This window comes from Hypanus sabinus, chromosome 25 (assembly GCF_030144855.1).
Source record: "Hypanus sabinus isolate sHypSab1 chromosome 25, sHypSab1.hap1, whole genome shotgun sequence".
In the NCBI taxonomy this organism is placed as follows: Eukaryota; Metazoa; Chordata; class Chondrichthyes; order Myliobatiformes; family Dasyatidae; genus Hypanus; species Hypanus sabinus.
Window position 1 is genome coordinate 41,385,863 of NC_082730.1, and position 13,763 is coordinate 41,399,625.

Below are 13,763 nucleotides of genomic sequence, written 5' to 3' on the forward strand. Positions count from 1 at the left end.
TCATAGATCTAGACATGCTGTATATAGCCTTATGCTGACACAAATTTTCTTCAGGTCCAGAGGGACAAACATATCAATGCTTCTCCCTATGCTCTTCTTTAAAAGGTGCTAGTAGTTGCCAAGGAGCAGGCTTCAGATAATATGTCCTGAGATGCCCAGTGACAGCTTCAAAGGCTGTGAAAATATTTCTTAAACACATTAAAATACATCTGATGAAGACATTAAAATACTCTTCAAAACATTTTTAGAAAATTAGCTATTTACAAATGGAAAATACATTTAATTAAAATACACCAGAACACTAACAGTGAAAACATTAAGATAAAGCAATAATAAACAAGACAATGATATTTTTCCACATGGTTAGTGACATCATTTAAAAGAATGCAATTGTCATTCTTTTTTTTATCTAAGATAAAGCAATGAGCAGAATCCAAGGTCCACCCAAGGCCTCTCCACAAGGTGTCATATCAGTGAATTCCAGATTTGAACTGGACAGTTGGATGCACTAGCACCTGGCGTCCGAAGCTGTCTCAGACTCTGACAGATGACCATACCTGCATGGACGTTGGAGACTTCCTGACTATGAGTGGCCAGTGGTTCTCTTCAGTATTACTGCTATTGGTCAGGATGGTTGAGCCCACAATCTTCCCAGATGTCCTGTAGAGGGTGCTATGTCATTTTGTTCTTGTACCTCCAGCATCGTACCTTACAAAATGTGATGGCAATTAAACAGGCAAAGCGACTGGTTAGAATCTTCATTCACATGCATTGTATAATTTTCCAAGAAGTGCTTCCAATTAACTGATGGTTAATTTTAGTGGTGATGGGGAATACAAAATTTGATAAAAATAAATAGATGATGACATAAGTGCTTTGTTTCCTTCAAATTGTAGTTTATTTCTAACTTTATAAATTAAATCGAATAAAAAATATGGCAATCAAAGATAAGTAAATCCTTAGAAAGAGGTGACATGGGATCAAAAGAGGTAGAATCTTTGTGGGTAGGATTAAGAAATGCAAGAGTGAAAAGACCCTGATGGGAACTATATACAGCCTCCAAGCAGTAGTCAGGATGTGGGCTACTAATTACAATGGGAGATAGAAAAGGCAATGAGGGGCAATGTTATGGTAGCCATGAGGGAATTCAATTGGCACTCAGATTGGCGCTGGATCCCAAGAAAGGGAACGTGTAGATTGCTTTTTAGAGCAGCTTGTGGTTGTGCTCATTAGGGGAAAGGGAATTCTGGATTTCTTGTGTAATGAATCAGATTTGATTTGGGAACTTAAGGGAAAGGAACCCTGAGGAGGCAGTGATCATAGTAAGACAGAATTTAGCCTGCAGTTTGAGAGGGAGAAGATAACGTCAGATGTATCAGTACTAAAGTGGAGTAAAGGGAATTATAGAGGGATGAGGAAGGAGCTGGCCAAAGTTGATTGAAAGGGGACACTAACAGAGATGATGGCAGAACAGCAATGGCTGGAGCTTCTGGGAGCAATTCAGAAGGTGCAGGATAGATACATTCTAAAGATGAAGAAGTATTCTAAATGGAGGATAACACAATCATAACTGACAAGGGACATCAAATAGAACATAAGAGCAACAGAAAGGGCATACAATATAGCAAAAATTAGTAGGAAGTTAGAGGACTGGGAAGCTTTTAAAAATCAATAGAAACAACTAAAAGCCATAAGGAGAGCTAAGATGACTGGATTTACAATTTGGATTGAGATAATACAGAACAACAAGTGATTTTTTTTCAGATATATAAAGAGTAAAAGAGAGTTGAGAGTGGATATTGGACCACTGGAAAATGACGCTGGAAGCAAAGGAATGGGGTATGAACTTAGTAGATATTCGGTGTCAGTCTTCACTGTTGAAGACACTAGCAGAATGCCAGAAATTCAAGAGTGTCAGGGGGCAGAAGTAAGTCTAGTTGCTATTACTAAGGAGCAGGCACTTGGGAAGCTGAAGGTCTGAAGTTAGATAAGTCACCTGGACCAGATGGTCTACAACCCAGGGTAGCTGAAGAGTTTGGGGAGACATTTGTAATGATCCTTCAAGAATCAATAGATTCTGGAATGGTTCCAGAGAACAGTAAAATTCAAAGTTTGAAAGTTCAAAGTACATTTAGAATAGAGCCCATTAAAAAAGAACACCCAACAAGATGTCAAACACCCAATGTGTGGGGAAAGAAGGACAAATTGTTCAAAAAATTTTAAAGACTCAACAAATAACACAGAGAACATGAGCCAATGAGATCCTAAAAGTAAGTCCACAGCCATGGAATCATGTTCAGCTCCGAGGCAGGTAAAGATGGCACTGAACCCTGATGGCTGCAGGCCACAAGCCATGCACTGAGGGAAGGCCGTGTGCTGAGCACGGAGATGAGCAAACCTCACGGAGTAGTAAGCTGAACACCAGTTCCTCCTTCAACCTCGGCGCTTTAATTTTAAAAATCTGGCTCAGCACTTAAATCAGCCAAACATTGGTTCATTTTTTGTTCTCTGGCCTAGGACCCACTGCTTCAGTCTAGCCCCAGGCCTGCACCAGCAATGGCTGTGGTGGCCAAACCTGCATTCTTAAGAGTCTGGTTCATTGAATCTTTCAGAATACATTAGGTCGTAGGGATTGTTCAAAAACACAGCTCTCAAGGGAAGTTACAGTCTGTGGGTTGAAGTGATCGTTATCCAGAAAAAGTGTAATTAATAGAATAGTTAGCAGTTTTGTTTGCTGCCTGTAAAGCATCACTGTGACTTGCCAACGTCACCTTAATAGACAATAAATAGGTGCAGAAGTAGACCATTCGGCCCTTCGAGCCTGTACCGCCATTCTGAGATCATGGCTGATCATCTACTGTCAATACCTGGTTCCTGCCTTGTCCCCATATCGCTTGATTCCCCAATCCATAAGATACCTATCTAGCTCCTTCTTGAAAGCATCCAGAGAATTGGCCTCCACTGCCTTCTGAGACAGTGCATTCCAGACCCCCACAACTCTCTGGGAGAAGTTTTTCCTTAACTCTATCCTAAATGATCTACCCCTTATTCTCAAACTATGCCCTCTGGTACTGGACTCTCCCAGCATCTGGAACATATTTCCTGCCTCTATCTTGTCCAATCCCTTAATAATCTTATATGTTGCAATCAGATCCCCTCTCAATCTCCTTAATTCCAGCGTGTACAAGCCCAGTCTCTCTAACCTCTCTGCGTAAGACAGTCCAGACATCCCAAGAATTAACCTTGTGAATCTACGCTGCACTTCCTCTACAGCCAGGATGTCCTTCCTTAACCCTGGAGACCAAAACTGTACACAATACCCCAGGTGTGGTCTCACCAGGGCCCTGTACAAATGCAAAAGGATTTCCTTGCTCTTGTACTCAATTCCCTTTGTAATAAAGGCCAACATTCCATTAGCCTTCTTCACTGCCTGCTGCACTTGTTCATTCACCTTCAGTGACTGATGAACAAGGATTCCTAGATCTCTCTGTATTTCTCCCTTACCTAACTTTACACCATTCAGATAATAATCTGCCTTCCTGTTCTTACTCCCAAAGTGGATAACCTCACACTTATTCACATTAAACGTCATCTGCCAAGTATCTGCCCACTCACCCAGCCTATCCAAGTCACCCTGAATTCTCCTAACATCCTCATCATATGTCACACTGCCACCCAGCTTAGTATCATCAGCAAACTTGCTGATGTTATTCTCAATGCCTTCATCTGAATCGTTGATGTTAACTGGAAGAAAATGTCACTCCACTTTTTAAGAAGGGAGGGAGGCAGAAGACCATAAGACCGTAATAAGAATTTATAGACTAGTTGTGGGCTCAGTGGTTGGGAAGCTGTTTGAGCCCATTATTAAGGTTGAGGTACTTAGGGCACTTGGAAGCACATGATAAAATAGGCCAAGGTCAGCATGATTTTCTTATGGGGACATCTTGCCTAACATATTGTTGGAATTCTTTGCGGAAATAACAAATAGGATAGACAAAGGAGAGTCAGTAGATGTTGATTACACGGATTTTTAGAAGGCCTTTGACAAGGTGCCACACATGAGGTTGTGGACAATACAAAGATGGGTGGAGGCGCAGGTAGCGTTAAGGAAGCAGGGAGTGGGAGTGTGCAAATAGACCTGGACTGATTAGGAGGATGGGCAAAGAGGTGGCAGATGAAATATAGTGTATCAAAGTGTATGGTCATGCACTTCGGTAAAAGGAATAAAGATGTAGACTATTTTCTAAATGGGGAGAAATTCAAATATTAAAGGTGCAGTGAGACTTGGGAGTCCTTGTGCAGGATTCCCTAAAGATTAACTTGCAGGTTGAGTTGGTGGAAAGAAAGGAAAATTTCAAAATGAATTCTATCTTTAATATTTCTATCCACAGTACTGTTGCTGTTAATTGATATTAAAGTGTCTTTCTCTTCCTATACATTGCCTAAGAAAAAGTTGACACAAAAATTTAGAAGCAGACTTTGCTAAATGAAATTGATGTACATCCTGGAAAATCTTCAACCTTAGTCTATCCCTGACAAAATATCACACAACTATTTAAACCAATTTTTCTAAGTGGTGCATGATTGGACAATGATGTATTTAAACAATTTCTATACATTTCTCTTTGTTGTTATATCTAGAGGCTGCCTTGGTTATCCAGTGCTCCAGTCATATTCCAGTCACTGTTCTTAATAAATCTTGGCAAGTTGTCCCATTAAAGAAAAACATCTAGTATTGGAAAGAGAAGGAAACAATATTCAATTTTGCTCTTCTTCACTAAACATACACCAACAGTAGTGACAACCACAGTAACATGTTTGATTGCTTTGTCTGAATTGTAAAATTGAAAAATGCTGATGAAGTAAAGGGACAGTTCAGATTTTTTCCAAGGATTTTATTTTTAAAAATTACTTATTCAGCCATAATATTTAAAGTGTCTTGTAATGATTATACGATTGAATATAAAGGTGACTATCAATTAAATATTCACTCCTTACAAATTAAGACCAACCTTTACCAGTGTCGTAATGTAATTGTTTAAAATGTATTTTCATGTATACTGTAATGTATTTAGAAGGTAGTGAAAGCCTTTAATTATCTGACTGAGCCGGAAGCTTGTGGTAGGTTATATTTTTGTTATAGGTCATAGAGAATTACAGCATAGAAACCTTTGGTCCATCTACACAAGCTGAACTATTACTCTGCCGACTCCCATCAACCTGCTTCTGAACTATAGACTTGATGCACCATCAATAACTCCCTCTGAGACGTAAAGGCGAGATATCGGCTTTTATTGACTGGAAGAAGGAACCAGCAGTGAGTGACCACCATACTACATCCCGGAGACTGAGAGCTGGGCTCAGGCCTCAATCACCTTTATACAGGGGTCTGTGGGAGGAGCCACAGGAGCAGTCAGCAGGGGTGGCATGTCCAGACAGGTATATGTAGTTCACCACAAGACCTCCATACCATTCCCATCCATGTACTTATCCAAATTACACACCTCTTGAAATCAAATCCACATCCACTATTTCCGCAGGCAATTTGTTCCACACACTCACTACTGTGTGTGAAGAAACTTTCCCTCATGGTCCCCTTAATGATTTCACCTTTCACCCTTAACCCATGACCTCTAGTTCTAGTCTCACCCATCCTCAGTGGGAAAATCTTCCTTGTATTTACCCTATCTACTGCCTACAACTCATAATTTTATATACCTCCATAAAATCTCCGCTCGTTCTGTTATGCTCCTGGGAATAAAGTCCTAACCTAGTCAAACTTCCTCTGTATCTTAGATCTCAAGTCCCAGAAACATCCTTGTAAACGTTTGCTGTACTTTTTCAATCTTATTATTATCTTTCCTGTAGATAAGTGACAGAACTCTCTACAACACTCCAAATTAGGTCTCACCAACATCTTACACAACTTCCCAAGACCTGTACTCAGTACTCTGATTTATGAATTATATTTTTGAAATATTTGATTAAAATGTCTTCATTGAAGATATTTAAAGTATATATGCATATTTAAAGCTTTTGCATCAGTGAGGAAAATAATTTCATAACTAAATATGCTTTATCTGCAATTCTTCCGTGGGGCCTGAAGAGGTTACAGCTCTGCCAAGGGTAGTCAATATTAAATTATGTTTGCATTGCAACAATCAGTGGGATTGAGCAGGTTGAGGAGTGGCCCCTTTCATTTGAAACTAAGCTTTTTTTTCAAACAACAACATACACACAATGCTGGTGGGACACAGCAGGCCAGACAGCATCTATAGGGAGAAGCGCTGTCGACATTTCGGGCCAAGACCCTTCGTCAGGACTAACTGAAAGGAAAGATAGTAAGAGATTTGAAAGTAGTGGGGAAAGGGGGAAATGCGAAATGATAGGAGAAGACCTGAGGGGGTGGGATGAAGCTAAGAGCTGGAAAGGTGATTGGCGAAAGTGATACCGAGCTGGAGAAGGGAAAGGATCATGGGACAGGGGGCCTTGGGAGAAAGAAAGGGTGGGGGGGAAGCACCAGAGGGAGATGGAGAACAGGCAAACAACTAAATATGTCAGGGATGGGTTAAGAAGGGGACAAGGGTCATTAACGGAAATTAGAGAAGTCAATGTTCATGCCATCAGGTTGGAGGCTACCCAGCCGGTATATAAGGTGTTGTTCCTCCAACCTGAGTTTGGATTCATTTTGACAATAGAGGAGGCAATGGATAGACATATCAGAATGGGAATGGGACGTAGAATTAAAATGTGTGGCCACTGGGAGATCCTGCTTTTTCTGGCGGACCGAGAATAGGTGTTCAGCAAAACGGTCTCCCAGTCTGCATTGGGTCTCACCAATATATAAAAGGCCACACCGGGAGCACCGGCCGCAGTATACCACACCTGCTGACTCACAGGTGAAGTGTCGCCTCACCTGGAAGGACTGTACCACACCAGCCAACTGATGTTTTTTTTCATCTGGGTATGTATTTTGTGCTAAAACCCAAGAATGTATTTTAATACACAACACATAATTATATTACTTAAAATCACAAATAAAGCTCATTATAACAATCCAGGGAATGAAAAACATAAAACAACAAATGCTGAAAATACCCAAAAACATCTGAGAATGAGAAACAGAAGGTTAGATCAATGAAAACCTTGCTCTCTTCCAGCCCTTGGAAATGCTGGATGACCTGCTGACTGTTGCCAGCATGTTCTGTTTTCATTACAGATCTCCAGTATCCGCAGTGTTTGCTTTTTGGTTACTGTGAAAGTTGAGATTATTCAGTGAACTTTAGAAGCCCAAATTAACCCTTCTAATACTGGAATAACCAAGTGATCTGATGGCCACAGTCGACAGCAATGGTTCGTATTTAAACAATGACATTTATTAAAATGGGAATTAATTGTTTTGACCCATGTCTTACAGATCCTGAGCAATCAGCTCCTGATGAAAGGCTCATCAGATTTTCTGCATTTGTATGTTTTGCTTTTGCTTTCCCTTTAGATCACCCACTCATTGACGGGCTATGTTATTGTACTCAGAAACTTCATATCCTGAAGAACAATGACAACAAAGAAAGGTCATCGATGCCAGCAATGAATTAAATTTCTTTCCAGGGATTTAAGAATTCCTTTTTAATAACTTGACACTTCTCAGGATGGCTGATTTGCTAGTCAGACTTGGAAATAGGCGATTTTAAGAAATATTTTACTCACAAATTCATGGCATATTTATATTTTGAACACAACAAATTATATATCCCATTTTTTTTCTTTCTGGAAGAGTGGTCTTAACTTTAATTTGAACCAATATATTAAATTTGCAACATTTAGCAGATCTAATTAATTCATAATTAACTAGATAGCAATTTCATGGTCCATGGGATCTCTGGATTCCTTCAGGAATGTAGTAGTCTGGTCCATTTGGTTGATATTGAAAGATGGGTCCACGGTGACAGCCTTTTTTGCATTCAATAAATACAATGCCATATTTGCATAGAATAATAGTGCTTTTTACTTTATGGATGTCCATCTCTGTGATTGCTGACAAAAATAATCTGGACTGCTTCACATAAAATCGGGAGGGGGTCATGCTCATCACCTATTTTCCCATTTTAGGATCTTAATGTTTTGCAATATAAAAGGTGAGCTTTTATTTAATTTTCATATTAATAAGATAGCCTAGCAAGTGTTGACTGATTAATACCATATTAATAAATATGGTTTACATGCTGAATAAAAATTAATACCTTCAATATAGTTTAAAAATGCACACTGATTTAAAATAAGGAAACATTACTTCATCCATGCATCTTGTCTGATAATGATGCCTATTTACCTTCTTTATGTCAGTAAATGTAAACCTATAAGAGAGCAGCCTATCCAATCATTTTTACAATTAATAATGTACTGTGCAAGGTCGACAGGAACCAGAATCTTTTCCTTGTTGTCTGTTTTCAAATTAGGTTGCTGCTTCTGTTCAAATTGCATTATCTATTGATCAATTCTGTTAGTCTGTCCTGCTGAACCATTTACGTATACAACACTACCACTGAAAGGTAGACTCCTCATACAGTATGCAGGTGCTGGAGTCTGTTGCCGGTTCAGTTGTATTTGATTTTCCCTCATTGTGCTGATCCAGCAATACTTGATGCAGGGGTGGAGAGTGCACCACAAAAGGGACCATCCCCAATTAATGCTGAGATTCGACATTACCGAACAGCACAACAACCAATGAGCTGTGAGAGCTGTGAAATACAGCAATGTATCACTAGAGGGATTTCTGGGAAACTGCAGTGCTCTTACTATGATGCTGACCTAAACATTTCAGCACTTCTTCCCTCTCTCTCTCTCTCTTTCTCTTTCTCTCTCTCTCTCTGTTTCCTCTTCTTATGTTGTGAGTCAGGTCTTATTTTTTTTAAAAAGTAAAGTTGGCTTAAGTCTTTAGGAACCAGGTTTCCTTTCCCTACTCTGCCTGCACGAGTGTCCTGAAAATCGTTCTGATGAGAACTTCTCCATAAGGAGCACAGGCTAAGGTAAGACTGCCCAGCTGCAGTAGATGATTGAAAGTACTTCTCTCAATTGCATGCATCATTGTCAGGCTTCTGCTGTCTCAGTCCGCACTGCACTGCAGCCAGAGGTTTCCCAGTATTATATAAAGCTGTTGCTGAATGGAATTTGGTAAGAGTTTGATGCCTTCGTAATGAACTGAGATGAATGACATACATGAGAAACAATGCTACAACGTCTGAAAAAGGAAATGAAATTGTACTGTAGTATTTATTTAAACATGTTGATTCCTGATAACAGACTCTGCTTTGCTGTAGATCATTTGTGTCTCGTTTTACATAGGTTTAGCAGATCAGGTTTGATGTATTTGCACAGCCAGCATTAATATTACTTTTTTTTCCAGTCTTGAAAATCAAACAGTTGCCTGCCACTGTTATAGCGCTCTCCATTTTATAAATGAGGTTCAGTGTAATTTGGAGAATCTTAACTGCTATGTTTGGTTGCATTGAAACTAGATTCAGATTTATATTTTGTAAAACTATAACCTGACTGTGTTTTAATAAATAAATTACATTATTTCCAATGTTGTTGTATTGTCAATTTATTAAATGAGTGAGAAGCTAACTATTTGATCAACATTTTCCTTCCCCTTATATAAATGTGGAAAATGAACCAAATAAGGAGTAAGTATGAATGACCGGTAGAAAAGACGTGAAGGTGCCATGGACAAACCTGAAGTTAACCCCACCTCAACTCCAACTTTAAGCCAATCTTGAGAGAATTTTTGACTTTTCATTAATATGGGAGATATTTTTCAAGAGTTAATGCATCATTACAATTGCTTTGGGTGTAATGTGAGGGTAGATCATGTTCAGAACAGAAGCTGCTTACTGAATTATTGCTGGTTATGCGAGAAAAGACAAAAGAAGTAGAAAGCAGAAGTAGAAAGGATGGTGAGACTGAAGTAAAATAAAAACGGTAAGAGGTTTCGCTTCAAAGTTTAACGGTGCATCAGCCAACTAGCTTTGAAATACTAGATGAAATAAGCACTCAGTACTCTAGTATTTGAACAATATTTTCCCTATAAACATCTTGATTCTTCGCTGTTGACAATAAAATGAGTTGATCTCATGAATTCATACTGACAGCTGGTCAGTTCCTACTTTTTCCAGCATTTTTGGAATGTCTTGGACTCAGTTAAAAGTTTAATTGCTTAATATTAAATTAATTCAGATTTTACCATGAAGTCCATTTCATGCTTGATATATTTTAAATATTGTGTATGAATCTTTATTTAAGTACAGTATGAGCTGAACAATGTTATTAAAGAGAATAATGAATTAAGTTTGTTGAGGTCATACATTTCTTCAGTATGTTTTTTAAGCTAATTACTTCAGAAAAATATAAATTAATACCCTATAAGCTAAATAAAGCATACTATCTTAATATTATATTTGGCAAACTATAATTGAATTAGGATTTAAATATTTTATGAATGTTTGTCCTGGGATCATTTTCTAAAATAAATTAGCATGAAAAATCCTGATACATGTGGTACAGTGAGTCTTTGTATTGCTAATAAGTTACTGTCATCTACTGTCACTGTCACCTCCTTCGTTAATAAGAGAGTTGTATTTCGAGACTTTGATCAATAACAGCTTTGAATGGAACCTGACTTTATGCATTTTATCTTTTGACCAAAAACAACTTGTTAAAAAAATCTTCACTTGTGTTTCGGTGAAGTGGTTTGCATCAAATCATGAATTATTACATTTTGTATTTTTCTCTTGACACAACTGGAACTGGAAAAGAAATAAATTGTTTCACACCAATATGCTGGTGTGGAAGAATTCATTACTATTGTTAATATAAGCTTACTTGGTTGAAGTGAAGTGTTTACATTGTTCTGCTTACACAATGGCCAGCTGATAACACATGACGTACACTCCTCTGACTTATCCTTAACTCAGTTGATGAGACTTTCTCCAAGTCTCCCTAACCAACCACAATATTTCACTGAGATTTGACAGTCCTAGCCAAAGTTATATTGGTTCCAGGTTTGAATATTAACTGCAGTGATGGGCTGGACAATGTAGGAACTGATAGGTTGTGCTCTTCCATAGAATTAGTACAAGGGTCTGGTGAAGATTGAAATAAGTGGGCAGAGAGTAGACTGAAATTAATGGTTTAGTGCCAATCCAATCCAATTTGTTGGAGTTTAAATTGATTTTCAAGACTCAAATCCTCTTTGAAGCACATATAGATTAATTCCTTCCAGAAACCATCAATTCCTCTTTTAAGTTTGCACCCTGATTTAAAATGTTATATTAAGTATGTTTCTCTCTCCAGTCTGATAACAAAGTAGAACTGTGATGCAGGCATGGCAGTTGATTTTGTGGGATCAAGCAAGTCAAGTGCTGGATGTGCTGTATATGGATTTTATTAAAGTTTGACAAGGTGCAGTAGTTCATTCAGAAAGTCAGGGGGCATGAGATCTGTTGAAACTACATTGTATGAACTCAGAATTGGCTAGTCCACAGAAGACAGAGAGTGGTAGAAGATGAAGTGTAGTTTGCCCGGAGGTCAGTGACCAGTGGTGTTCTGCAGAGATTCATTCTGCAACCTCTGCTCCTTGTGTTTTTTATAAATGACCTAAATAAGGAAGTGGGTTAGTAAGTTTGCAGATGCTATAAAGATTGGTGGTGCTGTTGATAGTGCAGAAGGTTGTTGTGATTTATAACGGGACATTGATAGGATGCAGAGCTGGGCTAGGAAGTTACAGATGGAGATCAATCCAGAGAAGTGTGAAGTGATACATGGGGAGTGCGGAGGTCAAACTTGAAGACAGAGTACAAGGATAAAGGCAGGATTCTGAGCAATATGGAGGAACTGAGAGATCTTAAAGTCCACATCCATAGATCTTTCAAAGTTGCCATGCAAGATGATAGCTTGTTAAGAAGGCCAATGATGTGTTGGCCTTCATTAGTTGGGGGACTGAGGCAATGTTGCAGCTCTATAAAAGTCTAGTTTGGCCATACTTGGAGCATTGTGTTCAGTTTTGATTGCCTCACTTAAGGAAATATATGGAAGCTTTAGAAGGGGCGCAAAGGAGATTTACCAGGATGCTGGTTAGATTGGAGAGCATATCTTACGGGGAAAGGATGAGTGAGCTAGTGCTTTTCACTTTGGAGCGAATGAGGATGAGGGGTGACTTGCCTAATGATGATAAGAGGCATAGATAGAGTCATGTTTTATTTTTCTGAGAGCAGCGATGGCTAATACGAGGGGGCAGAATTTTAATGTAATTGGGGAAAAGTTTAGGGCAGATGGCAAAGGTAAGTTTTTTTCCATGGTGAATGCTGTTTGCATGGAATGAACTACTAGAGTTGATGGATGAAAGAAAAATGGAAGGCTATGTGGAGGGGATATTATGCTGATGTCGGCGCAGGTGAAAGCATTGTGGGCCGAAGGACATGTACTGTGCTGTACTGCTCTAGGTCCTACAACAGCGTTCATTGTGGGCCGAAGGACATGTACTGTGCTGTACTGCTCTAGGTCCTACAACAGCGTTCATTGTGCTGGTGAACCAAATGGTGTATTGATGCAAATTTATTCTGAATTCAGTGCAGTCACACAGTCACAATGTTTTTTAACAATATTAAAAATTACAAGTAATTATCATAAGGCAATGTTAACAACACCCAAGTCAGAGTTGAGACTTCCAAGTGAGCTGCAATGAACTTAGAATTTATGGTCAATATCAAAGTGACACATGTCCTACTGACCAGGTAATACTTTATCCACAACAACCTAATAGCCTTTGTGCAAAAAAAAAAAATCACTCGCATGTTCAGAGAGATAGTTGGAATTTATCAGTTGCCATATCATCAGCCTGGCAAGTCACATTAAAGATACTCTTACAGACAAGAGGCTTGTTTAAATTAAAATTTTAAAATTATTCAAACTGCTAACTGAAGATTGCACCACACACAAACAATTAAAATAGGATAGAGAGCTTCCTGTGGGTACCCCAGATTTTCTTCCACAAAGATGTGCAACTTAGTAGATAAATTGGCCGCAGATAGAGGATCAGGAGGATGTTAATGGACAAATGAGAAAAAGTAGGGTACAGGAAAGTGCGTGGGAAATGAGATGTGTGGAATTGCTATCGGTTGGCCAAATGGTCTCATTTATGTTGCACGGAATGTGCCATATTAGAAAGCTGAAGAAAAGCTGCTGCTCATTTTCTACTTTTAAATTGATGAATGAGTTATAAATATTTAAACAAAGCATTTTTTATCTTTCTCTTTCAAGGATCCTCATGTAATATCAGGTTCCAGGGAAAGAACAGTTATTGGACTTAATTCAAAATGCTGTTCTTACGTACCTTGGTGCAAAGTCATCCAGTTGTAAAGCCAGAGGAAGTTCCGTTGCTCATATAATATTTTCCAACTCAACACAGTATTATACTAATTAGTATTCAAGTTGGTATTTTACTAATTTGCTTGTTCAACACCAGAGACTACAGACTAGTACAGAATATATGGTCTACATGTTTATAGCAAAAGGCCAAATGCTTTGAAAAGTGGCAGTCTCATTGGTGTAAGTGACAATAGCTAATGAGCTGTTGGCAACTTCTGAATGTAATTCGAATCATTCCTGCTGGTAGTCTTGTGTTAGCAAATTGTATTAATATGCTTTCTCTCGAACTTGGATCTTTGTGCCATATGCACATTGCTTGGTATCACCTTACCTTTTTGGCA